The 15152-nt window shown below is 40.5% G+C and overlaps 1 pseudogene; it reads left to right on the plus strand.

The window, feature by feature from the left end:
- Positions 1-15152, plus strand: part of LOC100684056 — a 93555-nt pseudogene that overhangs the window by 61559 nt on the left and 16844 nt on the right.

Below are 15152 nucleotides of genomic sequence, written 5' to 3' on the forward strand. Positions count from 1 at the left end.
GGGTTGACTTCTAGCTTCATAGCATTGTGGTCAGAAAATATGCATGGTATGATCTCAATCTTTTTGTACTGGTTGAGGCCTGATTTGTGACCCACTATGTAATCTATTCTGGAGAGTGTCCCATGTGCACTCAAAAAGAATGTGTATTCCACTGCTTTAGGATGAAATGCTCTGATTATATCTGTTAAGTCCATCTGATCCAGTATGTCATTCAAAGCCATTGTTTCTTTGTTAATTTGTCCATTGCTGTGAGTGGGGTGTTAAAGTCCCCTATTATTATTGTATTATATCAATGAGTTTCTTTATGTTTGTTATTAATTGTTTTATATATTTTGAGTGCTCCCAAGTTGGGGACAGAAATATTTACAATTATTATATCTTCTTGTTGGATAGACCTCTTATGTTATAATAACACAACATAAGCATGTAGATGGACCTTGTTTTTTATCCATTCTGATAACCTATGTCTTTTAATTGGAGCTTTTAATCCATTTACATTCAGAGTGATTGCTGAGAGATATAAATTTAGTGCCATTGTATTACCTTTAAATTTGTTGTTTCTGGAGATTTTCTCTGTTCCTTTCTACTGTTTGTCACTTTTGGTCTTTCATTCCCACTGAAAGACTTCTCTTTATTATTTCTGGTTTAGTGGTTACAAACATGTTTAGTTTTTGTTTTTCTGGGAAACTCTTTATCTATCCTTATATTCTGAATAACAGACTTATTTTATAAAGCATTCTTGGCTGCATATTTTTCTCATTCAGTGTGTTGAATATATCATGCTATTCTCATCCACCCTACCAAGTTTCTGTGGATAGGTCTGCTGCTAACCTATTTGTCTTCCCTAGTAAGTTAGGGTTTTCTTTTCCCTTGCTGCTTTTAGGATTTTATCCTTATCTCTGTGTTTTGCAAATTTTACTACAATATGTCTATATGTCTTGGAGTTGGCCTGCTTTTTTTTTTTGTGGGTTTTTTTTTGGGGGGGGCGCTGCTTTTTTTATTTTGATGGGAGTTCTCCATGCCTTCTGGATATGGATGTCTGTCTCTTTCCCCAGGTTAGGCAGATTTTCACTTATAATTTGTTCAAATAAACCTTCTTCCCCTTTCTCCTTCCCTTCTTCTTCTGGGACTCCTATGATACGAATGTTGTCACACTTTATGGAGTTACTGAGTTCCCTACATCTCCCTTCATGATCCAATATTTTTCTTTCTCTTTTCTTTTCAGCTTTATAATTTTCCATAATTTTATCATCTAAAATTTCCATAATTATATCACTTATTCATTCCTCTATTTCTTTCATTCTTGTGGTCATTACATCCAGCCAGTTTCACATCTCCATTATAGTATTTTTTAAATTTCAGCCTGACTAGTTTTTAGGTGTTTTATCTCTGTGGTAAGGGACTCTCTGCTGTCTTCTATGCTTTTCTCAAGCCCAGACAGTATCCTTATGATTGTTGTTTTAAATTCTGGATCAGGCATATTAGTTATAACTTTTTTTATTAGATCCCCGACTGTAACCTTTTCTTGTTTGTTTTTTTTTTCCTTTGGGATGAATACCTCCATCTTGCAAATTGCCTAGGTCTCTATCTTCTTCTGTGCATTAGGAAAACCTTTATGTTTCCTGATCCTGAGAGTAATGGCTTTATCAAGAAGAAGGCATATACTCTCCAGGGCCTGGCACTTTAGGAAGTGTCTCTAGTGTATGCTATGTGCTGTTAGTGTTTGCTGCTGTGTTTTGGCAGCCCTTTCCCTCACATCAGTCCTCTACAGAGTTTCTCCTTGCCTGCAGTAGAGAGTGTTTGAACCTTGTCCAGAGTGTGGCAAATTTTAACTAGGTATGTTCTTGTCTTCTTGTTAAAAGAGGCCTGACCCTATTTCCACTAGAGCTGAAGCTCTGCCACATTCTATGGTCAGTAGACTTCGGTGCATGCTGGAGTTTGTGCTGCTCTTCTGGGGAAAGAGCTGTTGCTCTGGTTCTCAGGCACACTTGTTCTAGTAAAGAAGCACCTGCAGTGGGAAGGGGAGGGCAGCTCTGTGTAAGTGGCTCAGGCTTCCACTCTTGGTGTTGTTCTGCTCACTGAAGTCTGTCTGTGATGATGGGTAGAGAAAGAAAATGATATCTGCCCTCTCTTTCATCCCCAGAGAGGGAAGTTGGCACCCACCACTGTCCGGGAAGCCCTCAGAAAAGAGTGAACAATCTCACCTCCTGTGTCCCAAGCATCCCTCAGATCCCTAACTTGTCTGTGTCTAGGCCATCTGCCCACCCAGTAGTGCAGTGTACCTCTGTTTTATCTACAGTGCACTGGCAGAGTTTCAAAACTCAGACCCATGCTGGTCCTCTGGAGGAGGGTTTCACTGCACTGGGGCTGGTGCCAGTTTGTCCCAAAAGAGGAGTCACACCAATGCAAAGGAGCTTGGAGTATAGAGTAAAGCACAGTAAAAAGCTAGCATCCAGGTTAGCTGCCCTCAGCAGGTGTCTTTGCCCCTATGCTAAAGAACAGGGCCATGTAATGGTGCCCACTGGCTCTTTTGCCCCACTAGGTACAATGCCACCTCTCCCAGATGCACTCCAAGAAGAGGGAAACATCTCTCCCAGTGTGTCCCAGGGTATACTCAGATTGTACCATCAGCTCCCAGGCCTCCACCCTCCTCCACAGGAGCACCACCCACAGGGCTCCATAGCAACCACAGTGCAAGACCTCTAAAACTCCAGTCTTTGAGCTCTGCTGGTTGTAAAAGCTCAAAATTAATCAGCCCCTCCCATTTTCCCAGTCAATGGTTTTGGCTAAGTGTTTTTCTTGTGTGATCTGCTGTATGCTGCTCACTCTCACTCATTCTTTCCTTTTCTCTCTCTCCTCTCTCTCTGTGATCAGGGCCCCCTCCCCTCTGCAGCACTCATGATCCTTTTCTCCCCCAAATTATGCCTCCACACCTACTACTTTCCACAATGTGGCCTTTTCTCTCCCTCTAGTTGTACAGTTTGTTCTCTCAGGCCTGAGATCCATTTCTTGGGTTTTAGAATGATTTGATAGTTATCTGTGTTCAAGGGATGAGGCAAACATAATAGGGTCCTGTCTCCTACTATTCCACCATCTTAACTCTCCAAAAATGATATCTAAATATGCTTTTAACTATAGATGCAATATTTCTTTTCATGAATCTCTTTTGTATTTGAAATACATCTTCATATCCAAGAAATACATAAGGGCTCTGTCATGGGCTGTTTGGGGGTACTTAGTTATGGTAACCCTAACAAACTAATACAAGGATCTTGAAGGAAGATTTTCAAAATGGAAGTCTTCAGTGTCCTGACATTTATATACCCCATATAAAAAAAAACTGTCTCATCCCAACACAGCATAATTTTCTTCTTCTACATTATCTGAAATTTCAAGTAATGCCATTTGATCTGCTCACTCCCTCTAGTTGGCCTTTACCATTGCCACTGTTCTCCCTTTTGGACAGAGAGTGTACCTTGAGAGCATCCAATTACTTTCCTGCAAAGACTCCAATGGTGGCAACTAGTTAGGTATATGGTTAATCAACTTCTAAATTCTGTCCTATTGACCTAATCTAAAATGTCTCCCAGAAGGAACGTTTGCAGTCCTTCAGATCAGGAAGCCATTTATTAATGGAAATCTTTTTGGAATTTAGGTCAAGGGGAACCCTTTAGTCAGCTTTTTCTTATCCTTCCCTCTCTTCTGGCACAGCTAAAATTTCAAAACATGTCATTCAACACCAGAAATAGGCTGCTGACCTGACTGGATGTATATGTGTCTGAGTTTTCAGGAACAAACTATCCCAGAGAATTCATAATTTGTTTTGCCACTTTGTTGGTTTCTAGTTCTGAGGTAGACTTAGCGTCAAAGTTTAAAATTTCAGGTGCCATTCTTTCTGTATTATTTAACAGGACAATACTTAATTAATGCTGTAACTATCACCACTTATCCCTTAATTAGTTTCCCTGTCAGATGATCCTCATGTGTGTTCAGAAATAGAAGTGGAGGAGAGAGGAGGTCAGGTGCCATCCATATAGACTATGATGTGAATGGTGCTCCCTGGAGTGTCAGTGTCCAACCTACAACCCATCCGAGGTGGCCCTGAGAGGATGGAGTGATGGGATAGGAATAAAGTGCTCAGGAGCTCAAGTTCAGGATTTCTGAGCTGCTGAGAGCCTGAAAACCTGCCAGCCAACACTAATGTTAATTACATTTTATCATAAGCTTAAAATTTAACCAGTGGCTAAAAGGTAATGGTAGTTTGAAAAACTATATTTACTGTGAAACTATCTTTCAACTAAGAGAGAGAAATTGTGTATCTCCTATTCAGGAGGCATACACCACATTGGACAATTGACTTATCAATTTAAACATTAAGAAATCAAATTTGGTGATTTAAATGTAAAAACACATTAGAACCATCTTTTATTGATTCATAAAAAATGTAGTGAAAACACTGGCTTTGGGGCCAAACAGACCAGAACTGAAATCTTAAATCTTCTACTTAATATCTGTGTGGCCACGGGCAAGTCACTTAACCTGCACATCAGTTTACTCATTTGTGCAATGATATCAGCTTGGCACAGTTAGTATGATGATAGTCTGTAGAGTGGGTGTTGTGTACACACATTCAATAAACAGTACTTATTCTATATGACTTTGTGCTGTAGCAAGAGTCACAAAGTTTCAATCACTAGAGAGGAAAAGATATTAGGAGTTCAGTCATTATCAGGACTGAACTTATCCAAGGAGCTTTGTAGGGTCCAGGAGGAAGACAATGGCAATGGTAAGGAGAGCACTGGGTTGGAGAAGCCCCATTACACTGACTTCCTATTTGAGCCACAGATAACTTCACAAGACTCATGCTTTTCCATCAAGGCCTTCCTCTCTCTTTATCCAGGGGCCAAGATTTTGGCTTTTGAAAAAGATTGTATTCTGGACTAGGGCTAGGTGGACACTGACAGATTTGGAGGAGGTAAGGTTTCCATAGTCTACCCCTTCTCACCATCTGCCCTCTGTCATGTGTGCACTTTATTTTTTCTGCCATAACAGCCTCATACTGTTCTCATCAATAGACACCTGGCAGCCAGCAGACAACAGGCTTTTCTGGAAGGCCATTCAGTTTGCGTTAGTAAAACTAGCCAACGAAATAGACAAATCAGTCCCATGAAACAAAAAATCTCTCAGGGACCTCAAGAGAACAGCCACAGTGTTATGCTCCACTAGAAAAAAATATATATAGCTTCCTAACAGTAACTCTTTCTTTGAAAAATAAAATCCCTAATCTTAGTCTAGAGCTTCTGGATATCAGTAGAGGGAAAATTCTAACTTGTTAGTAGAAAGCAAGTGAAGTTCAGTAGTTTGTTTTCATTCTCATCCTCTCTCTCACACACACATTCCTAGGAAAGACTACTTAGAGCATTGGTCATTGAGGTAAACTCCTTTACGTATGATGTAATTATCAAAGTCTAAAATTTGTTCTCCAATATCACAGCTTTAACTCAAACAGCCTAAAATATCAGATGACAGTTTTGGAGGCACAATTTCTTTTAAAATAGGAAATGGTATTATTTGAATATACAGTTGCAGAATCTCCGAAGCTCTGCATTACAATGGACCTTTCGAAGTTATCTTTTTTTTTGCTTTTCCTTTTTTTTTAAGATTTTATTTATTTATTCATGAGAGACACACAGAGAGAGAGAGGCAGAGACACAGGCAGAGGGAGAAGCAGGCCCCATGCAGGCAGCCCGATGTGAGACTCGATCCCAGAACTCCAGGATCATGCCCTGGGCCAAAGGCAGGTGCTAAACTGCTGAGCCACCCAGGGATCCCCTAATTCAATTCTTACATGATGCCATTTACTTTATCTTCAGCAAGGGGTCAGGTAGCTTTTGCATGACTGCCCCTCCAGTGATGGGGAAATCAGCACACCCTGGGAAAACCCAATCTATCAGTGCCAAGTTTAGATTGCATAAAGTTCTTCATAAAATTACAAAATCATGACAGCTTCATAAAAAGGAAATGTTGCACAAGTAGAACATTAAAGACAGTTATTAACATTTGAAGTAAATCAATTCACAAACATTCTCTAAATGATGTTTTGTGCAATTACCAAAAGAAGTCTATGGTGATAAAATTCAACATTTTGAACTACGTGAAACTATGAATAATGGGATAACAGAAGACATCAAATGATTCTAGAAAAAGGCCATAGAATTAAATGGCATGATGTTTCCGAACTCAGTACAGAGGAAGATCTGTACTTTTCTGGTTAACAACAACCTTATAATTTGCTCCACTGTGTCAACCCCTTCGACATCTTCTGTAAGGATCTTTACCAATTTTCCTCTGTCATTTATTCATTCAACACATACTTAGTGAATGCCTACATAAGTGCCAAACACTATTGGAGTCATTGGTGACATATCAGTGAATAAAACAGACTTTTCACTGGTATTTTTTATCTTACCCTTCTTTATTTATTAACCCCACATTTCTACCTAGCTTCTACCCTGGCCCTCTATTTTCTTCTCATCCAAATGTCTCAAAAGAGTTGTTCACACTTACTACCTCCGCTTCCTTACTTACCATTCACTTCCCTACCCACTGCTATCTGCATATACATGCACCATTCCACTTAAACTGCTATTTCTCTGGTCACCAAAAATTTCATAATTTCCAAACCTAAAAGGCTTGATCTCTCAACTGCATTTGGTTGGCTCCCCGCTTTTTCAAACCTTCAATTCCTTTGCTTCTATAACCTTCATCTCTCCTGGCTCTCCTTTTTCCTCTGTCTATTCTTTAAATGTTAATAAATCTCAGAGTTTCAATCTCAGCCAGATCCTCTTCTCACTTTATACATATTTCCAGGGTAATCTCATCTCCTCTTTGGGGTTTAACTACCAGATGAGATCTTTCCTAGCTTTAACCCACACACTCAACTGCCTGCTAGACCTCTCTGAGTATCTCATAGGTACTTCCATTGTAAATACTCAAAATCTTCCCTCCTGAAAGTTCCTCTTTTTTCTGCGTTCCTCTTATTCATGAATATAGCACCATTATTCACCTAGTCACCCATACTAGAGACTTTCACTTTATCCTGGATCTTTTCATTGTCTCAACCTCCAAATCTAACCTGTTATCTTTTAAATGTTTCTAGAGTGTGCACACTCTTCTCCATCTCTGGTGTCACTACATATTTCATGCTGTCACCATAGCTTGCATAGACTTCTGTGATTGTCCTCTTGCTAGTGTCAATGTCCTCTAGCCAAAGATCACCACGAATATACCTGTAGTCGAACAAGTTGGGCTTACTGCTCTTTGCAGTGAAGAACACATACTATGGTGCACCCTGGGTTATCTCAGCAAGAGGGTATTAAAAGAACCTATTACAGGATTTGAGCTTAGTTGGTCCAAAAAAGTAGGGCTTCACTCTGAATGGATGCTGTCAGAAGATTGGGGCAATTTTATAATTATGTACCTCAATAAATCTTATCTACACGAATAGGCTAAATCAGAAATAAAGTTGTGATTGGTAAAGAAGTATCAGTCACTCATTTTAACAGAAAGAGGAGGATGTTTGGTATGCCATAGGTGGCATAGCACTTTATTTTTGTCTGTGCTTAGACCAAATTATGGAGTAGCCATGTACTTTCTGTTTCACTTTATCATGGTCTCAGAGTAATTATGCCTGATGTTAGTATTCTGTGAAATTGTTTATGTCCAACAGGTCATTAATGCCAGGCCAGGTTATCAGTGGTTGTTATTTATATTTTTTCTGTCTCATTAGTATGCCTGTTTTAATTCTTGTCTTCTTCTGATTCATCTTCCATACTTCAGCCATGAGAATGCTATCGAAACCACAAATCTAATTGTATCACATCTAAACTCCTTCATGAAGTCTTTTCCTAAATTCCTTGCCAGGCATCTGGCACTCCTGCTTGGTTTTAGAGAGCATGTTGTCACTGCCCTTATGGAGGCACATGTATTTTGCCATGTTACATTGCAGTTATCTATGTTTGGCTCAATGTAACACCCCCCTCGCTCCATTCTAATTTTTCAAAATGATGAAAGGTGTCTATCAGTTATTGTCTTAAAGTCATACCCATTCAGTTGAGATTACAAGAACACAGGCTACAGTTGCACCACTTATGAATCACCATAGATTTTAAAGACTGATATATTCGATCAAAGACCAGTAGATGGTGTTAAATCATCATCAAAGGCAATTTTGCTTATTAAGTGTACGTTTCAAATGATGCAAAGGTAAGAATTCATCAAATTAGCTAGCCAGACTCATCCCTACCCTCTAGGAATTTACAACAAAATGTAACCAATCTAGACCAAGACACACATATTAAGAGTAGGCATTAAGTAAAGAAAAATTAAAATTATATATTTACATTTGTTCATACACAAGAAATAGTGAGTAGTGACAAGAAAGACAAGGGTTGGGCAGCCCCAGTGGCTCAGCGGTTTAGCGCTGCCTTCAGCCCAGGGCGTGATCCTGGAGACCCGGGATCGAGTCCCACGTCGGGCTCCCTGCATGGAGCCTGCCTCTCCCTCTGCCTCTGCCTGTGTCTCTGCTTCTCTCTCCTCTCTGTGTATTCTCATGAATAAATAAATAAATAAAATCTTTAAAAAAAAAAAGAAAGAAAGAAAGACAAGGGTTATGTGTTTTTTGTTTTGGAGGACAACTAACCACCAACTTATACTTTTTCCTTTAAGAAGTGATGAAAGTTCTGTTAGCTTGCAGTAGACAGGCCAATGGTTGGGCCAAGAGGCCAACAGTCAGGTGTTTGGCAGGCAGTGGGAGTCAGCCTGAGTCAGGCAGGTAGTCAAGGAATTGGCAAGGGCAACACAGTCAGGGGCTTCCCTGTGAGGTGAGGGGTGTGGAATCCCTCCAGACACTGCCTGCTTGGACCTAGATCTATGGCTATAGAACTCAGTGTCTACCTTGTGGAAAGCTGGCCTGCCTGGGTCAGGCTGGCTTCCTTTTGGAAGTGGATCTCCTTTACTGTAAATATGGACATACTGTCAGGGTGTTTGTGAATATGCTCTCCCCATACTGAGGAAGAATGAATGTTTCATACATCCTCTGCAGAGATCCAACTGTGACCCTCAAACTACAGCAGCTTGATGAGGAGGTCAGCCCTGTCACTGTCAAGAAGTGGTGCCTGGCTCACCAGGGGTCTCAACTCAGATAAATTCTAGAAGGTAGAATCAGAGTCCATTTAATTGTGAAAGTAGATAAAGGTCAATTCAATAAATGTTAATTTCCTATCATGGACATGGCATTGTATTCTAAAGAAAATGCAATGATAAGAAAAGCAAAGTTCTGGCCCTAAAGGAACTTGTAATCTACCAGAAGGAATAAGACGAGCATACAAATAGCTGCCAGACAAAGTCTGAGGTGATGAGTGTCAGCTAAGAGGTGAGAGCAAAATCCCATGGAGGTACAAAAGAATGAGAAAGCACATCCACTTGAGAGAGTCAAAAGGTTCCACAGATGAGGGTTCTTTTTAAACACAGTTTTAGAACAATTCCAATTGCCAATACAGTTCTGGATTGCAGAAAGAAAGTCTAGTTCAGGGGATCCCTGGATGGCGCAGTGGTTTAGCACCTGCCTTTGGCCCAGGGCGTGATCCTAGAGTCCCGGGATCGAGTCCCACGTCAGGCTCCCGGCATGGAGCCTGCTTCTCCCTCCTCCTGTGTCTCTGCCTCTCTCTCTCTGTGTCTCTCTCTCTCTGTCTGTCTATCATAAATAAATAAATCTTTAAAAAAAAAAAGAAAGTCTAGTTCAGGTTTGGACATCAGAGCAATGGGATAGAATAAATTCATCTCAGGAGAGAAGGAATTAACCAAGAGGAGAAAACCCTGAGTAAAACCTGTATGTGAGAAATAGGCAGGGAAGAAGGAGCCACTGAATGAGACCAAAGAGGAATGCTAAGAAAAGTAGAGGGAAGGACAAGAGACTGGTGTCATGGATACTGAAGAAGGAGAGAATTTCAAGAACTATGAGATAGTCAACAGTATAGTGTCAAGAGCTTCAGAAAGGTTCAAAAGCATGAAGAATGAAAGTAGGCCACAGGGTTTGGCAATTGGGAGGTCCATGATAACCTCAGTGAGCACTTCTTTGAAGTGAATTGACAAATGAATAGAACATGTGAATGGAAACTTTTCTTTGCAGAAGACTAGCTTGAAAGAGACAAAAAAAGTGAGTGAAGGAGTTCTTTTTCAAATACTCATAAGATTAGGACAGAAGAGAGATAATTGCTGGAGAAAGGTCTCGAGCAGGCAGAAAGAGATGGAATCCAAATGATACTTGTATAAAATAACCCAGAGAGAAGGGAAGTACAGACATCAGAAGAAGGTAAGGCTCTGAGTAAGTCTAGAAAAGGCTAGAGGGTGGAATTGGGGAAGCTCATCCCTAATTGCCTCTCTCATGTCTTATCTCATCGATGTATGCAGGCGGTCAGCAAGGCTTTGGCTCTGCAGTCCCTGCTTCTAGTCCCAGTTAGGCAGTGATTACCTCCATGACCCTGAGTATATCTTTTACTCTCCAGTTTTTCACCTATAAAAGTGAGAAAATAATTCTTTCCTTGCAGCAGGCTTTCCAGCATAATAATGCACATAAAGAAAACTGCCAAGGGCCTGGCACGTGGTAGGTACACACCAAGTAATAGCTGTTACTATTATCATTATTTACGGCATGAGATAAGAAAACTATTATTATTCTCTAATACATAAAATAGGAAGAATAATACTTATCACACAGGTTTCCTGAGAAAATAAAAGATGATCTGTGTCAAGTCCAAGTCAGTCTTTTCCTTTGCAAGGATCACCTTCTAGGATATACTGAGAGAGGGCTTATCTCACATCTGCTCCTGAATCTCCCACCTCGCAGCTGCTCTTCCTTGCTATTCTCAACTTGGCCAGGAGCCACCTCTTTCTTAGGCTCTGGTCGCCTCCAGAACCACTTGAACACAGTCGCCCACTACACAGCACGCTGCGCCTGCACGTGGGCTTTGGCAGGAGGGCCAATGTGGGCCAATTCACACTTCCTTATGCAGCTTTGTCCCTTTACTCCTCATACCTCCACCACCCAAGGCGGCAGCAAGTGAGTGTTTCCTGAGAAGTTAAGAGTAACTACAGAAGAGTGCAACACAGGAGGGAAAAGATTTGAAACTATTCTCCATGTGACTGTTTCCATGGCCCAGGAGGAAAGCACCCCCCGGGCTGCTTTTCACAGAGTTCCCATCTAGGACATTGCCAGCTACCAGCCTTTCGGCTCATTCTGTAGGTCCAACCTCCTGGACTGTCAGCACAATAATCTGGGGAGCCTTTTGTCCTCTAAATCTGGCCCCCCGACTCCAAGATCTCCATGCCAGTGCCAAGAGTAGAATGAAAAGTCATTCAGCCATCCAGTGGCCAATACAAAACCAAATATACACTTCAGCCCTCCCTCCTAAAAACTCCCTCACATACTGCTATATTGCACTCTGGGAGCGCCTGGATGGTTCACTCAGTTAGGCTTCCAAACTCTTGATTTTGGCTCAGGTCATAATCTCGGGGTCATAAGATCAAGCCTCATGTAGGAGTTCACACTCAGCATAGAGTCTTCTTATCCTTCTCCCTCTGCTCCTCCCCACCCTGTTCATTCTCTCTCTCCCATAAATTTTTTAAAATATTTAAAATTTTTAAAAAACAAAGTTGTGGTGTGTGTGGGTGTGTGTGTGTGTGGGTGTGTGTAAACCTCTCCTGCCTAATTTCTTGCCTTTAATCCCATCTTTACACCTGTGTTTCCATCTCCCTCCCAGTCCCCCACCCCCAATACTGTACTTCAACCAGAACTATCTAAAAGGTCCCAATATACTATGGTTCCTGTTGCCTCGAGCTTTCTTAAGTGCTGTCATTTCACACAAAATCCTGCTTAGAAAGAGTTGAAGGTAGAACGAGAGGAAAGGGTGTAGGGAATCAGACACTGGCACACACTGCCAGTGTGATGCATATGGTACAACCTCTGTAATGGGTGAGCCTACACATTTCAGCTGATTCTCGGACCGTATTTATCGATTACATTACACATGTACACAATTACACACACACCTTACACATGCACACACACCACACCTATTTATACTATCTATACATATATTCATACATTGTATACATACAAACCAGCTCCAGTCTGAGTAAGAAGAAAATTTCCCTAAATTAAACATGGTCTGCATGGATCTCTGCCCACACCAGGAAAAGGCAGTGTGACACCCAGGACAAGGGAAAGGGAAGCAATTACAGGGCTATTATCCACCTAGTGATGTCTCTATAAACAGCCTGCACAAGGTTAGAAACAACCTCTTTCCTACACTTAGGTGTCACATTCCTAGGTGTCACCAAGCTATTTTCTCTAAGATGAAGAGTAGCAAAATGAGGACTTACGATCCTCTCGACCAAATATACCTGCAAATACATATGTGAAGGAGCTACTGAAGCACCAGGCACATAGCAGACATTCAGTAAATAGTGGGTTATTACCACTGCATTGTCTCACAAATTGAGATGAGCTTCAGCCTTTCTAACAGCTCTAATTCTCTTAACAAAACCATAAGCCTCACAGAGTTCACCATCAAGGTTTTATTTACCTTTTGTAAAACTTGTTTTATTCATAGGTTGTTTGGAGCTAGTAGATAAAAACCACACTCATCACAGACTGCCAAATACTCCCCTTTCAGCCTGTTCTCTTTATAATAAGATTTTGTTTAAGCAAGCTGTTCAATGTTACACTCAGCTGCTGCTTAAAACAAATGTGATTAGGTCAAGGCAAAAGAAACTGAAACCCTGACATTTAACTTCTTAGGTGAAACCTTTACAGAGTTGAAGCTAGTTGGTTGTTTTTCTCTACATCATTTAAGTTTTTTAATTGACACATTTTTAATTAAAATAAACATCATTTTCAAGGTACCTGGATGGCTCATTCCATTAATCAACTGCCTTCTCAGGTCATGATCCCAGGGTCCTGGGATCCAGCCCTGCATCAGGCTCCTGCTCAGCGGGGAGCTTGCTTCTCCCTCTCCCTCTGCCTGCTGCTCCACCTACTTGTGCTTGTGCTCGCTCTCTTTCTCTCTCTCTCATATAAATAAATAAAATATCTAAAAAAATTAAAAAATAAACATCATTTTCAATAAAATAAATATCAAGTGAAATAAAATAAACATCAGTTCCTTCCAAATTGGTTAAAAGGTTCAGGTACAGTGTGAAAAATATCAGATACATTAGCTATATCAGAAAAATAGCAGCAAGCTAACTGATGGGTTCAGAACTCAAAACATAAGACCTTGGTTTCTAATTTCCCAGTTGTAGTATGGAACCCATATTCCTAGGACTTATGCCATTATTGTGTTCTGAGGTTTAGTTTGGGCTTTCAGAGAAACCAAGGCATTTCCATCAATTCTACATTCAGGAAAAGGTGAAAAGAAACTATAGTTTATTTCGTGATAGCTTCTTGCTGGGGACTTCCATAAGCAGTCTCTCATTTAGTCCTCACAACAACCATGTAATATAAGGATTATTATATTAACTACAGGACTGAGGAAATGAGCTCAGAGCCTTTAAATGATTTACTCAAGTTCACAGCCTTTGTAATTGATGGGCTTTACAGTCAACCCAAGTTACTGCAGGTATTGGAGAATTGTCTATAATTCTGATGCTTCATTAATTAAAACAAGTTTGTTCCCAATTAATTCAAGTGAATGATGCTGGACTAGAGTTCAAAAGCAGTTGAATTTGCATGTCATCATCTAAGGCATCTAAAGAAAAGCATTATTCTACCTTTTCCTAAAAGATTTATATAATATATACACTGTTGTCTCTTTGTTTTTTTTCCTCCTAGGAAGATACGCTCAATTTTCTCTGCACAAGTAGACTATTAATACTAATTGATAACTGAAATTATTCATGATTATATACTGGATACGAATCTCAGTCCACAATGCCAATTGCATAAGAAATACTACTTTTTGTTTTTCTACAATGCAAATTAATTTCTACTTTGAGCTCCATTTCACTGGATGGCAAAAATATAATCTTGGTCAATTTGAGGTCTCTATTTTCCCAGGTTATGTTTACATTCCAAGGACCTTCTAAAGTGCTAAAGCAACAGAGGGGTGTGGAATCTGGCCCTGGAACAAGTACACATCCCTGACAATGTCTTTTGTTACCTTAAAGCCTTGCCTCTGCACCTTCTCCCCCACACAGGAGGAGTCATCTGGCTGCTTCTGTCCTAGAAGGACATGAAGCACAGTGAGACTGTGCAGATAGTTCTCACAGTCATTCCCTTGTTCCTTCTCTGGGACTCTGCCAGGGGAATGGGAAACATGGGGTGCATGTCTCTCTCTCCAGGACCCATCAACATCTTTGCTCTCATCAGATTCCCTCTATTGTTTCTTCCCTCCAGCATGGAAGAAATCTCTTTCTGGTTTCAGTGAAGGAGATCCCCCATTTATTTCCTTCTGCTACCTTTTGCCTGCCCTCTCCCAGAATCTTCTAAGTAACCCTAAGGACTCGTTTTTTGGAAGCACAAACTAGAGAAAGGATTTGCATACTTTTCTTACTGCCCTGTCATATCCATCCCTAATAGGCATAGAGGCAACTGTGTGCTTGAAAAGAGAAATGAGAAAGAGGTAACTACTCAAAGGGGAGAAAAACACAGCTTAATATCTCAAAAATATTTTCCCACCATCATTACATGACCTATTATTAAAGGCACATCACTGCATCTTTATTGATGATTCTTTCTTAGACAGCCCTCTTCATTTAGGAGGTATTCAATGAATGGTGCCAAAAGGCCATAACATGGGAGCTCATAATCTCACCTAAAAAATAGGAGATGTACAGTAAAAGGTAGTTAATAGTGTAAAGAAGTTATAATATGCTAATATCCAAACAAAACACAAGTAGAGAGCTAAAGGAATTCTGGGGAGGGATTAACTCCCAACACCCAAGAAGCCAGGAGTATTTTTGTGAAGACGACCTTATATGTGACAAATCTTAAAGGTCTTGTGGATTTTAAAAACTATGAAGGATGGGATGCCTGGGTGGCTCAGCAGTTGAGCATCTGCTTTTGGCTCAGGTCATGATCCCGGGGTCCTGGA

This window comes from Canis lupus, chromosome X (genome assembly GCF_011100685.1).
Source record: "Canis lupus familiaris isolate Mischka breed German Shepherd chromosome X, alternate assembly UU_Cfam_GSD_1.0, whole genome shotgun sequence".
Lineage (NCBI taxonomy): Eukaryota > Metazoa > Chordata > Mammalia > Carnivora > Canidae > Canis > Canis lupus.